Source organism: Hyla sarda, chromosome 5 (genome assembly GCF_029499605.1).
Source record: "Hyla sarda isolate aHylSar1 chromosome 5, aHylSar1.hap1, whole genome shotgun sequence".
NCBI classification, from domain to species: Eukaryota; Metazoa; Chordata; class Amphibia; order Anura; family Hylidae; genus Hyla; species Hyla sarda.
The window spans coordinates 364,022,626-364,038,619 of record NC_079193.1 but is presented as its reverse complement, the minus strand read 5'-3'; the positions used below and the strand labels follow the sequence as shown (position 1 = coordinate 364,038,619).

The window sequence follows — 15,994 nt, the reverse complement described above, 5'->3', positions numbered from 1 at the left end:
TGTTATAGGTCCCTATGGGACCTATAACACTGCAAAAAAAGTGGAAAAAAAAGTGAATAAAGATCATTTAACTCCTCCCCTATTAAAAGTTTGAATCACCCCCCTTTTCCAATAAAAAAAAAACACAGTGTAAATAAAAATAAAAATAAACATATATGGTATCACCACGTGCGGAAATGTCCGAATTATAAAAATATATCATTAATTAAACCGCTCGGTCAATGGCGTACGCGCAAAAAAAATTCCAAAGTCCAAAATAGTGCATTTTTGGTCACTTTTTAGATCATTTTAAAATGTCCTATCATTTCAATAAGTCCTATCAATGCAAAAATGGTACCGTTAAAAACTTCAGATCACGGCGCAAAAAATGAGCCCTCATACCGCCCCATACACGGAAAAATAAAAAAGTTATAGGGGTCAGAAGATGACAATTTTAAACGTATTAATTTTCCTGCATGTAGTTATGATTTTTTCCAAAAGTCCGACAAAATCAAACCTATATAAGTAGGGAATCCTTTTAACCGTATGGACCTACAGAATAAAGATAAGGTGTCATTTTTACCGAAAAATGTACTACGTAGAAACGGAAGCCCCCAAAAGTTACAAAACGGCATTTTTTTTTCAATTTTGTCGCACAATGATTTTTTTTTCCCGTTTCACCGTAGATTTTTGGGCAAAATGACTGACGTCATTACAAAGTAGAATTGGTGGCGCAAAAAATAAGCCATCATATGGATTTTTAGGTGCAAAATTGAAAGAGTTATGATTTTTTAAAGACAAGGAGCAAAAAATGAAAATGCAAAAACGGAAAAACCCCCGGTCCTTAAGGGGTTAATCTGTCTGTGTATTTCAGGACAGGAGATCCAGAGAGATAGAAGCTCTTTTTAAACACTCTCTATACCAGTGTTTCCCAACGAGGATATCTCCAGTTGTTACAAAACTACAACTCCCAGCATGTCCGGACAGCCGAAGGCTGTCCGGGCATGCTGGGAGTTGTAGTTTTGCAACAGCTGGGGGTACCCTGGTTGTGAAACACTGATCTACACTTAAAAGGGGTACTCTGCTGGAAAACATTTTTTTTTTAATTAACCGGTGCCAGAAGGTTAAACAGATTTGTAAATTACTTATATTTAAAAATGTAATCCTTTCAGTCCTTATCAGTTGCTGTACGCTCCAGGGGAAGTTCTTTTCTTTTTGAATTTCTTTTCTGTCTGACCACAGTGCTCTCTGCTGACACCTCTGTCCATTTCAGGAACTGTCCAGAGCAGGAGCAAATCCCCATTGCAAACCTATGCTGCTCTGGACAGTTCCTGACATGGACAGAGGTGTCAGCAGAGAGCACTGTAGTCAGACTGAAAAGAAAGTCAAAAAGAAAAGAACTTCCTGTGGAGCATACAGCAGCTGATAAGTACTGGAGGGATTATGTTTTTTAAATAGAAGTCATTTACAAATATGTGTAACTTTCTGGCACTGGTTAATAAAAAAAAAAAAAAAAAAATATGTTTTCCAGGGGAGTACACCTTTAACTTTAATGGAAATTGCACAAATGGCGCAGTTCCGCAAGCTACACCGTTTACGCAGCCCCCAGAGTTACGATCGCAATGCAACGTTCAGCGGTCAAGCTCGCACTGAAATTGGCAAAGTTTGGAAGTCCCATACACTGTTAATGAAGTGGTGGCAGAGACGTGTGCTGCTGCTGCTCCACCCCCTTAGGCGATCATTGACCTCTATTCTTATGATCAGTGGGTGGTCCCAGCGGTCAGACCTCAACTGATCAGCTAGATACCGCCTACCCTGTGGATGGGGAATAACTATCTTGGGATGGCCCTCTTTATCTTTATATGATATATAAAAGTCGTAGTTAGGGATAGATATATATGAAGGAAGGAAACAATTATTTCAGCCCCTGCTGATTTTATGCATTTGCCCCCTTGACGAAGAAATAATCAGTCTATAATTTTAAAACACGTTTTAAATAAGAATAGGAATTGATTTAGATTTTACCTAGAGAAATTATGAAAGTATTTGATCCCCTATCGATGAGCAAGACTTCTGGCTATACAGGTAACGGGCTGAGATTAGGAGCACTCTCATAAAGGGATGCTACAAATCTTAGCTTGATTCAGATGTTCGTTAGAAAACTTCAGTCGGGCCTGTACATGAGGGTTCTTGAGCAGGGGGACCTTGCAGGCACTGCAGGATTTCAGCCATTCACGGCGTAGTGTGTTACCAGTTGTTTTATTGGTGACTATGGTCCCAGCTGCCTTAAGATCATTGACAAGATCCTCCTGTGTAGTTATGTTCCCATGATCATTAAACACCACAAGGCGAGATCGTACATGGAGTCCCCGACCAAACGAGATTGACTGTTGTTTTGTGTTTCTTCCATTTGCCAATCATTTCACCAACTATTGTAAACTTCTCACCAAGCTGCCCACCAATGGTCTTGTAGATGGTCTTATAGGCCATTTCAGCCTTGCGTAGGTCTACAATCTTGTCCCTGAAATCCTTGGACACCTCTTTGGTCTTGGCCATGGTGGAGAGTTTGGAATCTGATTGATGGCTTCTATGCATACGTGTCTTTTATACAGGTAACAAACTGAGATTAGGAGAGTGCTCCTAATCTCAGCTCATTATCTGTATAAAAGACACTTGGGAGCCAGAAATCTTGCTGATTTTCACTGAGTAAAATGTAATTCATAATAGGGATCGACCGATATCGTTTTTTTAGGGCCGATACCGATAACTTATACCGATATTCCGGTAGAAGTTATCGGCTATTTATCCCCTCGCGACACCGCTGCAGATCATCGATTTAAAGCGGGCGCTTTAAATCAATGCACTGCAGTGGCTTTTGCGGTGCCATAGACCGCTGCCAACACCCGCTACCCTCCCGCTGCCTGTTCGGGGGTCCTGAGTCCTATCACCGCCACCCCCACACCGCTCCCCCCACCGCCGCACCGCTCCGCGCCCCCTACCGCCGCGCCGCTTCGCACCCCCCACCGCCCCGGCCCCATTGCCTCCCCCATCCCCTGTTTTATATTTACCTGGGCCTGGGGTCCACTCTACATCTGGCTCCGGTGGCGTCCTCCTGAGCTGTCACTGTGCGCACTGACGGTGACGTCACGTCGCGCACGTCACTCGTCATTGCGCACAGCAGGACGCAGCAGGAGCCAGAAGTAGCGTGGGCCCCGGGAACAAGTAATAATAAAACCAGGAATGGGGGAGGCAATGGGGCGGTTGCGGTGGGGGCGGGGCATTATCGGCTTATCGGCAAGGTAATTGCCGATACCGATAATGCCCAAAATCGTGATTATCGGCCGAAAATATCAGCCAAACCGATAATCGGTCAATCCCTAATTCATAACTTATGTAAATGTGTTTTTTTCTGGATTTTTTGGGTTGTTATTCTGTCTCTCACTGTTCAGATAAACCGACCATTAAAATATAGACCGATCCTTGTCAGGGGGCAAATGTATAAAATTAGCTGTATTAGCTTCCATATATTATGGAGTCTATGGTAGTCTGTCCTCACCTCAATGGTCTTGCTTAGGTATAAGCCAATATATGAAAATGAGCTTTACCAGCATATCACTAATGGACATGTTTATTATTTCGGATCCATATTTACCTTCTATTACGAATCGTCCCATACACTTTCAATTAGGTAGTAAGGATCATGCTTGACCCCTTCTTCTTCTCAGTGTGGTTGTATGGTGCGGAGAAACATACATATCAAAGATGGGAAAACATTGTAAACCAGGACCCGCACAACCTCAGTGAATCATTTATAAAATAGTTCTAAGAGACTGAATGATGTTTACACCAATGTGTTTCTTACGTTCTATATACACAATTATTCGGCGCTTTCTTTCAAGCTTATCTAACGCTCTGCAATTCTCCGGAACGACTTTGAAAAAGTTAAAGAGAAAAGAAAAAAAAAAATAGATTTATTGCCAGAGCCGCTTTCTGTCACATGAAACTAAAGCAATTTTCTTTCAATAAGATCTGGGGTTTTTTTTCCCTTCTTTTTATCATAAAGAAGCCAAATTATGTTGGCTGCTTCCACTCGGAAAACAAATTTGCGGCTCAGAATTAAATCTGGGCAGCTGCTGTAAATACGGAGAACACAGCTTGTATGCATCAGTATACAAATACCCAAAATCTGATCCCACTGGTTTACCAGGAGTCACTCAGAATACAGCGAAGGTCCAGGTGCGTTCACTAAGAAGGAAGGGTCTCCTGGTAAAATCATAGGGGGCTCATTCCTATTGTAGTTCATTGGTCGGCTGCTCAAACAAGATTCTACGTACTGCATATGGATGAATAGAGCAGAATAGTGAGTACAGCTCTGGGGTTTAATACAGGATATAACTCAGGATCAGTACAGGATAAGTAATGTAATGTATGTACACAGTGACCTCACCAGCAGAATAGTGAGTACAGCTCTGCAGTATAATACAGGATATAACTCAGGATCAGTACAGGATAAGTAATGTAATGTATGTACACAGTGACCTCACCAGCAGAATAGTGAGTGCAGCTCTGGAGTATAATACAGAATATAACTCAGGATCAGTACAGGATAAGTAATGTAATGTATGTACACAGTGACCTCACCAGCAGAATAGTGAGTACAGCTCTGGGGTATAATACAGGATATAACTCAGGATCAGTACAGGATAATTAATATAATGTATGTACACAGTGACCTCACCAGCAGAATAGTGGGTACAGCTCTGAGGTATAATACAGGATATAACTCAGGATAAGTAATGTAATGTATGTACACAGTGACCTCACCAGCAGAATAGTGAGTACAGCTCTGGAGCATAATACAGGATATACCTCAGGATCTGTACAGGATAAGTAATGTAATGTATGTACACAGTGACCTCACCAGCAGAATAGTGAGTACAGCTCTGGAGTATAATACAGGATATAACTCAGGATCAGTACAAGATAAGTAATGTAATGAATGTACACAGTGACCTCACCAGCAGAATAGTGAGTACAGCTCTGGAGTATGATACAGGATATAACTCAGGATCAGTATAGGATAAGTAATGTAATGTATGTATACAGTGACCTCACCAGCAGAATAGTGAGTACAGCTCTGGAGTATAATACAGTATATAACTCAGGATCAGTACAGGATAAGTAATTTAATGTATGTACACAGTAACCTCACCAGCAGAATAGTGAGTACAGCTCTGGGGTATAATACAGGATGTAACTCAGGATCAGTACAGGATAAGTAATGTAATGTATGTACACAGTGACCTCACCAGCAGAATAGTGAGTACAGCTCTGGAGTATAATACAGGATATAACTCAGGATCAGTACAGGATAAGTAATATAATGTATGTACACAGTGACCTCACCAGCAGAATAGTGAGTACAGCTCTGGGAGTATAATACAAGATATAACTCAGGATCAGTACAGGATAAGTAATGTAATGTATGTACACAGTGACCTCACCAGCAGAATAGTGAGTACAGCTCTGGAGTATAATACAGGATATAACTCAGGATCAGTACAGGATAAGTAATGTAATGTATGTACACAGTGACCCCACCAGCAGAATAGTGAGTACAGCTCTGGAGTATAATACAGGATATAACTCAGGATCAGTACAGGATAAGTAATGTAATGTATGTACACAGTGACCTCACCAGCAGAATAATGAGTACAGCTCTGGAGTATAATACAGGATATAACTCAGGATCAGTACAGGATAAGTAATGTAATGTATGTACACAGTGACCTCACCAGCAGAATAGTGAGTACAGCTCTGGATTATAATACAGGATATAACTCAGGATCAGTACAGGATAAGTAATGTAATGTATGTACACAGTGACCTCACCAGCAGAATAGTGAGTACAGCTCTGGAGTATAATACAGGATAGAACTCAGGATCAGTACAGGATAAGTAATGTAATGTATTGTTTTTACAAAGTGACTCTTTATGTAGATACATTTTTTGTGTGATCTGGAAAATGTTGTCCACAGGTGAGCGTCTGCTGTGGGGATATATTCCTCTAGTGCAGTGTTTCTCAAGCGCGGTCCTCTAGACCCCCCAACTGGTCATGTTTTCAGGATTTCCTTAGTCTTTCACAGGAGATATAATTCTGGTCAGTGGATCAGGCATCACACAGTTATATCACCTGTGAAAGACTAAGGAAATCCTGAAAACATGACCTGCTGGAGGGTCTTGGGGACCGAGCTTGAGAAACACTGTTCTAGTGTTCAGTAATATAAAATATATAAAATATCTGGCTCGCCCTTAATCGGTTTTCCTGTTTTGGAGCCTTCTCTCCCTTGCAGAACTTTATTACTACAGTGTTTTCTGTTCTTCTCGGCATCACATAGTAAATTGAATCTGCCTTTACGTTGACAGATATTAGAGGTTAATATTGGGTTATGTACCAAGCTCCTTTCTAAATCCGATTGTACTTTAGTTCTTTCTAAGAAAATAAATCCCCATATATTGCTTTTTGATAAGGTTACGCACTTCTCCACATGCAGCTATAATCACAGGAGTAACTGTGTAGACACAAGTCACAAATCCATCACCTATATGTTCACCGGAGATGTGGTGGTGCCGCCGAGTCAATGGGTCTTTGAATTAAAACAGGAAAGTTCAATTACAAGAGTACGGTAATGTCAGAATAACATCGGTAGTTAGGTAGGTGGGTAGGTAGGTAGGTGTAAAGCAACAATGTAGATTTGTGAGATATATTATCATTATGAGGCTCTATGATGCTTTGGAATTGGTCTTTTTCCTTTCTTAAAAAAGCACTCCAGGGTTTATTTTTGTTATTTTTTACCCATATCATACACACCATTGTAAGTCCTACAGCTCCATGTGTATAATTCCAGCATAGGTGCATTTATGTTACATAATTCATAAGGTTGAAAAAAGACCAGAGTCCATCAAGTTGAACCTATATCCCTAATGAGTCCCTACTGAGTTGATCCAGAGGAAGGCAAAAAAACCCTCATACTAGAGGTAAAAATTCCTTCCCGACTCCAAATCAGAATAATTCCCTGGATCAATCTTCTGTCCCTATAATTCTAATATACATAACCAGCAATATTATTACTCTCCAAAAATGCATCCAGACCCCTTTTAAATTCTTTTACAGAGTTCACCATGACCGCCTCCTCAGGAGAAAATTCCACAGTCTCACTGCTCTTACAGTAAAGAACCCCCATCTGTGCTGGTGTAGAAACCTTCTTTCCTCTAGATGTAGAGGATGCCTCCTTGTTATAGATACAGTCCTGGGTATAAATAGATCATGGGAGAGATCTCTGTACGGTCCCCTGATATATTTATACATAGATATTAGGTCGCCCCTAAGCCTTCTTTTTTCTAAACTAAATAACCCTAATTCTGATAATCTTTCTGGGTACTGTAGTCCTCCCATTCCCCTTATTACTCTTGTTGCCCGTCTTTGAACCCTCTCCAGCTCCATTATATCTTTCTTGTACACTGGTGCCCAGTACTGTACACAGTATTCTATGTGTGGTCTGACCAGTACTGTGCACAGTATTCTATGTGTGGTCTGACCAGTACTGTACACAGTATTCTATGTGTGGTCTGACCAGTACTGTACACAGTATTCCATGTGTGGTCTGACCAGTACTGTACACAGTATTCTATGTGTGGTCTGACTAGTGATTTGTACAGCGGTAGAATTATTTCCTTGTTGTGGGCATCTATGCCCCTATTTATGCACCCCATGATTTTATTTGCCTTGGCAGCAGCTGCCCCGACACTGGTCACTACAGCTAAATTTACTGTTAACTAAGACTCCCTGGTCCTTTTCCACATCAGTCGTCCCAAGTGTTCTCCCATTTAATACATAATCCCAGCCCGGATTTTTCCTCCCCATGTGCATTATCTTACATTTATCAGTGTTGAACCTCATCTGCCACTTCTCAGCCCAAACCTCCAACCTATCCAGATCCATTTGTAACAGTGCACTGTCCTCTATAGTGTTATCTACTATACACAGTGCACTGTCCTCTATAGTGTTATCTACTATACACAGTGCACTGCCCTCTATAGTGTTTACCACTTTACAGAGTTTAGTATCATCTGCAAAGATTGCTACTTTACTATTCAACCCCTCTACAAGGTCATTAATGAATATATTAAATAGAACAGGACCCAAGACTGACCCCTGTGGTCCCCACTAGTAACAGTCACCCAATCAGAATAAGTACCATTTATAACAACCCTCTGTTTCCTATCACTGAGACAGTTACTTACCCACTTACACACATTCTCCCCCAGCCCCATCCTTCTCATTTTATGCACCAACCTTTTATGTGGCACCGTATCAAATTCTTTAGAAAAATCCAGATATATGGCATCCAGAGATTCCCCTTGGTCCAGTCTGGAGCTCACCTCCTCATAAAAGCTGATCAGGTTAGTTTGACAGGACCGATCCCTCATAAAGCCATGCTGATATGGGGTCATACATTTATTTTTATCAAGATACTCCAAAAAAGCATCTCTTAGAAAACCCTCAAACAATTACATACAACAGAGGTTAAACTAACAGGTTTATAACTCCCGGGGTCACCTTTTGACCCATTTTTAAATATTGGCACCACATTTGCCATGCGCCAGTCCTGGGGAACAGTCCCTGTTACTATAGAGTCCCTGAATATTAAATGATAACATTTAATAGGGGTCTGTCTAGTACATTACTTAATTCCTTTAGAACTCGGGGATGAATGCCATCTGGACCTGGCGATTTGTCTATTTAGATTTTTTGTAGGCGGCACTGTACTTCTTCCTGGATTGGACAGGTGACCTGTATTTCTTCCTGGGTTAGACAAGTGACCTGTACTGGGGAGTTTACCTTATCTCGCTGTATTTCACCTGGCATTTCATTTTCCTTGGTGAATACAGTGGAGAAGAATTAGTTTAATATATTTTCTTTTTCCTGATCCTCGTTTATAATTTCTTCCTCATCATTTTTTAAACGGCCAACACTTAAATTTTTTACTTTTTTGCTATTTATATAGTTAAAGAACATTTTGGTGCTCATTTTACTCTCTTTGGCAATGAGTCTTTCTGTCTCTATTTTTCGGCTTTTATCAGATTTTTTACATATTTTATATTTTCTCTATAGCTTTTAATGCTTCTTCACCGCCGTCCTGTTTTAGTAGTTTAAATGCTTTATTTTTTTCATTTATTGCCCCCTTAACATGTTTATTCATCCATATTGGATTTCTTTTATTCCTGACTCTTTTATTACCATAAGGTGTTGCAGTGAGAATTTTACATATGTTTAAAAGTCTCCCATTTAGTGTCAGTATTTATATTTTTGAGGACATTATCCCATTTTATATTGTTAAGGGCTTCTCTGAGTTGATCGAACTTTGCCTTCCTGAAGTTCGTTGTTTTTGTGGCCCCTCGAGAGATTCCCTTATTGAAGAACAAGTTATAATGTATTATATTATGATCACTATTCCCTAGGTGTCCTTCTACTTGTACATTAGTTACTCTGTCTGGTCTGTTGGTTAATATTAAGTCTAGTAGGGTGCCCCCTCTGGTCAGGTCTGTTGGTTAATATTAAGTCTAGTAGGGCGCCCCCTCTGGTCGGGCCCTTCACCATTTGGGACAGATAATTGTCTTTAGCTATAGTCAGAAACCTGTTTCCTTTATGAGATTCACAGGACTCAGTCTCCCAGTTTATATCAGGATAGGTAAAGTCCCCCATTATTATCTCCTCATTCTGATTTGCTGCCTTGTTTATTTGCCTCAGTAATTGATCTTCTGCCTCTTCCATTATGTTTGGTGGCTTATAACAAACCCCTATCAGAAATGTTTTATTTTTATCTCCATATATTTCTACCCATGATGACTCCACATTATCGTTTCCCTTCCATATATCCTCCCGTTGTGCGGCCTTCAGACTGGACTTTACATAAAGACAAACTCCTCCCCCTTTCTGTTTTGTCCGATCCTTCCTGAATAGACTATATCCCTGTATGTTGACCGCCCAGTCACAGCTCTCGTCCAACCAAGTCTCTGTTATACCCACTGTATCATAATTCTCTTCATGTTGTAACTGGATCATCAGTTTAAGTGCTTAATGTGTCAGAGGAAGTGGTCAGTTCTGGATCAGCTGACTTCCTGTGAACTACAGGATGACATCATCACCTATCAGATCCCTCCTGGGAGCTCCCACACCCCCTCCCCTCCTAGCTTCATCTGTATACTGCTGCTATCTCTATGGGATCAGTATATATAGTAGTTATACACCTCCATTCCAGCTCTATCTGAATACTGCTGCTATCTCTATAGGATCAGGATATATAGTAGTTATACACCTCCATTCCAGCACTATCTGTATACTGCTGCTTTCTCTATAGGATCAGGATATATAGTAGTTATACACCTTCAAATCATCATAAAACACCTCAGTTGTGAATATAAGTCAAATCACTTTCTCCTCATGGCAAAGTTCTCCAAAAAACTTTGAATAAGAAAAAGCATAAAAACTGCACATAATGTGAACTGTCCCCATTCCTCTTATGAGTTTTGACCCCAACAACCTTGGCAGGGGTATTTTTATAAACTGGTTTACTAAGTTAAAGGGGTACTCCGGTGCTAAGACATCTTATCCCCTATCCAAAGGATAGGGGATAAGATGCCTGATCGCGGGGGTCCCGTCGCTGGGGACCCCTGTGATCTTGCCCGCAGCACCCTGTTAGAATGAGTCCCCGGAGCATGTTTGCTCCGGATCTGATTACTGGCAATCACGGGGATGGAGCATTGTGACGTCACGGCTCCGCCCCCGTGTGATGTCACGCTCCGCCCCCTCAATGCAAGCCTATGGGAGGGGGCGTGACAGCATATATATATAAAAAAAAGTTTTTTCCTGGATAACCCCTTGAATATTGCCCCTAGGGTTATCTTTTGAGCAAACATATGCAAACAAGATTATTCAAATAAAAAAAATGGAAAATGTGCCAAGATATGAAACAAATTTGTTTAAAAATTTCCTACTTTTCTAATAAACTTTGAAAAGTAATAAGAAGTGATTGTGGTGGCTAAGTTAGTGTTTTCCAGTCTGTCTCCAACTGTTATAAACTCCAGCTCCCAGCATGCCCGGAAAGCCAAAGGCTAAGTGCAAAATTCAATTCTGTGATACATGTGATTTTTATACTTCCAATATAGTCCAAGTTCATCAGGTTAAATGGGGGTGTCCAGCAAAAGAAACAACCTGTGTATGGTGTCAAAAGTATAACTGAGCAACTTTCTCATATAATGTTATGAGCCATAGTGCACAGGTCTTCTACAGTCATGGCCGTAAATGTTGGCACCCTGAAATTTTTCAAGAAAATTAAGTATTCCTCACAGAAAAGGATTGCAGTAACACATGTTTTTCTATACACATGTTTATTCCCTTTGTGTGTATTGGAACTAAACCAAAAAAGGGAGGAAGAAAAACAAATTGGACATAATGTCACCAAACTCCAAAAATGGGCTGGACAATGACAAAATTATTGGCACCCTTAACTTAGTATTTGGTTGCACACCCTTTGGAAAAAATAACTGAAGTCAGTCACTTCCTATAACCATCAATAAGCTTCTTACACCTCTCAGTCGGAATGTTGGACCACTCTTCCTTTGCAAACTGCTCCAGGTCTCTCTTATTGGAAGGCGCCTTTTCCCAACAGCAATTTTAAGATCTCTCCACAGGTGATCAATGGGATTTAGATCTGGACTCATTGCTGACACTTCAGAACTCTCCAGCGCTTTGTTGCCATCCATTTCTGGGGCTTTTTGACGTATGTTTGGGGTCATTGTCCTTCTGGAAGACCCAAGATCTCGGACGCAAACCCAGCTTTCTGACACTGGGCTGAACAGTGCGACACAAAATCCATTGGTAATCCTCAGATTTCATGATGCCTTGTACATTCAAGGCCCCCAGTGCTAGAGGCAGCAAAACAACCCAAAACATCATTGACCTCTACCATATTTCACTGTAGGTTCTGTGTTCTTTTCTTTGTAGGCCTCATTCTGTTTTTGGAATGATGTGTTTTACCAAAAAGCTGTATCTTGGTCTCATCTGTCCACAAATGTAGTCTTCTGCCATAGCTTTCATTTCATTTAAGTGTCGACGGATAGTTTGTGCTGACACTAATGCTCCCTGAGCCTGCAGGACAGCTTAAATATCTTTGGAACTTGTTTGGGGCTGCTTATCCACCATCCGCACTATCCTGCGTTGACACCTTTCATCAATTTTTCTCGTATGTCCACGCCCAGGGAGATTAGCTACAGTGCCATGGTTTGCAAACTTTTTGATAATGTTGCGCACTGTGGACAAAAGCAAATCTAGATCTCTGGAGATGGACTTGTAACCTTGAGATTGTTCACATTTTTCCACAATTTGGTTTTCAAGTCCTCAGACAGTTCTCTCTCATTTTTATCTGCTTTCAGGTGTGATTTTTATATTGCCCATATCTGTTACTTGCCCCAGGTGAGTTTAAAGGAGCATCACATGCTTGAAACTATCTTATTTTTCCACAATTTTGAAAAGGTGCCAATAATTTTGTCCAGCCCATTTTTGGAGTTTGGTGACATTATGTCCTATGTGCTTTTTCTTTCTACCTTTTTGGTTTAGTTCCAATACACACAAAGGGAATAAACATGTGTATAGCAAAACATGGGTTACTACAATCCTTTTCTGTGAGAAATACTTAATTTTCTTGAAAAATTTCAGGGGTGTCAACATTTATGTCCATGACTGTAAATCAGCTATGCTCTCTACCTTGTAAGCTGTGACTGAACATCACAGGCTCTTAATGCAGAGAGTTCCTGTCCCTCCTCTCCCCTCTCATCAGCACAAGACAAGACCACTGATGTGAATGGTGAAGCTTGTATTGCTGTAAGATAATTAATGGCATATGCAGATCACCTGACAAATTAGTTTTGCCCAAGTCCCTGTTCAATTATGCAGCAGTATTGATACATGGTTTAACCCATGTCTCAAGAGGAGGGATGGGAGCACTAATAGAACTCATATGCACGGCATACAGTTTCACAAACTACTCAAAAAACTTTAGTTCCCAATGTCTGATATGTGTAAGACCAGGGCTAAAGTCCTGCAGGAACTCATGGGAACGGAGTTCCTGCACTTTTTCCACTGCGGGAACGCAGTTCCCATTCGCAGGAGTCCTGCAGGACCAGCCCTTAAAGGGGTACTCTGCCCCTAGACATCTTATCCCCTATCCAAAGTATAGGTGATAAGGACCCCCGCGATCTCGGCTGCGGAACCCCAGACATCCGGTGCACGTAGCGAGCTTCGCTCCGTGCCAGATGACTGGTAATGCGGGGCAGAGGCTCGTGATGTCACAGTAATGCCCCCTCAATACAATTCTATGGAAGGGGGTGTGATGGCTGTCACGCCCCCTCCTATAGACTTGCATTGAGGGGTCGTGACGTCACGAGCCTCCAGTGCGGCACCCAACGCTAAATGAAAGCTAGGTGCAGCAGGGAGGACGTGGGGGTCCTCAGCGGCGGGACCCCCGGGATCAGACATCTTATCCCTTATCCTTTGGATAGGGTATAAGATGTCTAGTACCCCTTTAAGTGGAAAACTTGGGTGAGTTCCCAGACTTTTTTTCCCAGGACTGTGTGTAAGACACAATCCAACAAGGGGTATTAGACCAATGAAAGGCAAATTTCCAACCCCAGAATACCGATTCCAACACATATGTATGGATTTTATTGAAATTAATAATTGTGAAAGAAAGCAAAGGCCTGCCATACCTTTCAGACGACTTGCAGCAATGAGCCCGTTCTGGCAGAATCTATTTTGGCTGAGAAAGACTTCCTGCTGCCTTATCTAAAAATTCATGAATCTAATGAGCAGTAATACCAGCTCCCCACTGCACATGACTGGTCTATCCCATGCTGACAGGAGGGGAAGGGAGAGGAGGAGATACTCTGACAGAGCCTGTGAGGTGACGTTACAGCTTACAGGAAAGAGGGGACATCTGATATGAAAGATCTCTGCACTATGACTCATAAAATTACATTAGTAAGTTGCTTTATTATACTTTTCGACACCATACACAGGTTGTTTTTGACAGACAACACCTTTAAGAGTTTTGTCTTATTTTATATAGAGTTGTGTCTTATTTTATATACTCTAATGGTTGTAGAGATGATCCAGAAGAATCTTTAAAAGGAAGATGCTTCAGGGCGCTAACCAGCTGGTAACAGGTTAAAGACTGATTTCGGACAAGGAATAATAAAATAAACAAAATTTATTTTATACGTGTTTCTAGAGTATGCTACTCTCTTAGTCATCTCCTTAAGTGTTCTTCTTTCTCTTTGTACATTTGGATCTATTTTTATACTTTTTATACATTGGTTTCTAGGGCCTTTTATGTGGAGAAAACATCTTCACATATGAAGGTCTCTTGAAATATTTACACTGATGAAATTCCATGTATAGAAACTTGTTAAACCTTCTCCACTTCAAAATTTCACCGAGTAAAAGGAATAATGGACCAGATGCACAAACCAATCACTATATTGATCGTGAAGGCAAAAGTACTTAGTGCAGCAGTAAAAAAATATATATATCAAAACGCTCCTGATCACAATTATTCATTTATATAGTTTGTATAGAGAGCACAATAAAAGCTGCCTGCGCTTTAAATCCCGCCTCACTGATAATACAATTTCATTTTCGAATATCAGCAATAAAATGTTATAATGGATTGGAGCTTAATAAAGAAGAAATACAATATTCCTTCTAAGTGCTGAGACAGGAGGTCGGATTGTAATACAGGCCACAGGGGTAAGAAATAAATAAATAAAAAAGTGATAGAAATGCCATATGAAATTGCACAAATGTGTTCTTTGCTACAAAACAATAAAATATTTAAATAAAAAATTGAAAGATAAAAATTCTGTAGCAAAAATTAGGCCATAAACCAAAATATTCTAAACAGAATATGCTTAGTAAGACGCAAATTTAATGAAAATTTTCCAAAATTAGCAACTTTTATTGTTGTTTATGAAATATAAATGGTGGCTATGGTCTCTTAATTAGATATTTTTAACCAACATTTATTTTTGGACAAAATGGAGCAGATTTCTGACCCAAATCTTTCTGTGTACAGGCCAAGATTAATTTTTTTTCCCACAAATTTAGAGATCAAAATATGAACTTGTTTGGGAAAACTTTAAAAGGGGTGATCAGGGGGGTTCTGAAGCTGGGACCCCGGGCCATCTCTGTGCAGCACCGGGCCTTCGTTTAGAATGCTGGATGCAGGCAACGGGGTTCATGACGTCAAGGCCATGCCCCTAGTGATGTCACGCCACACCCCCTCAATGCAAGTCTATGGGAGGGGGCGTGGTGCCTGCCACGCCCCCTCCCATAGACTTGCATTCAGGGGGTGTCAGCATGAGGGGCGGGGCCGTAATGTTATTACCCCTGCTGCCGCCCACCGGAATACCCCTTTAAATATATTTGGACTCCAGAACAGACTTCTAAGTATATTTAGACCACAGGTTAGACTCCTAAATATTTTTAGACCACATACCAGACCCCTAAATATATTTTGACCCTAGACCAGAGCCCTAAAAATATATTTAGACCCTAAACTAGACCCTTAAATATATTTAGACCCCAGACCAAACCCTCTACATATATGTCGACTGCAGACCAGACCCCTAAATTTATATAGATTCCATAACAGACCCCCCCCCCCCATCCTTAGCACTCCAGGCTGCATTTCCTGATTTTGGACGCCAGCAGGAGTCCAAAGCCTGTGCAAGAGATAAGGGGAAATGTGCTCTGGACAAGTAGGGAGACACCTAGTGGCAGCTTTTTTAAACAGAAATAAAACATTGAAAACTAAATGTTTTTTTTAAACAAAGTGCATTAGAAAGATTTTTTATTTACCATAAGGAGTGCAATAGCAAACATTTGTTTTAATGACAG

General features: G+C 40.8%; 1 protein-coding gene across 4 annotated transcripts in view; it reads left to right on the top strand.

Moving 5' to 3' along the window:
• ADCY8 (adenylate cyclase 8) overlaps positions 1-15,994 on the top strand; it is a 318,781-nt gene that overhangs the window by 260,453 nt on the left and 42,334 nt on the right. The window lies entirely within an intron of this gene.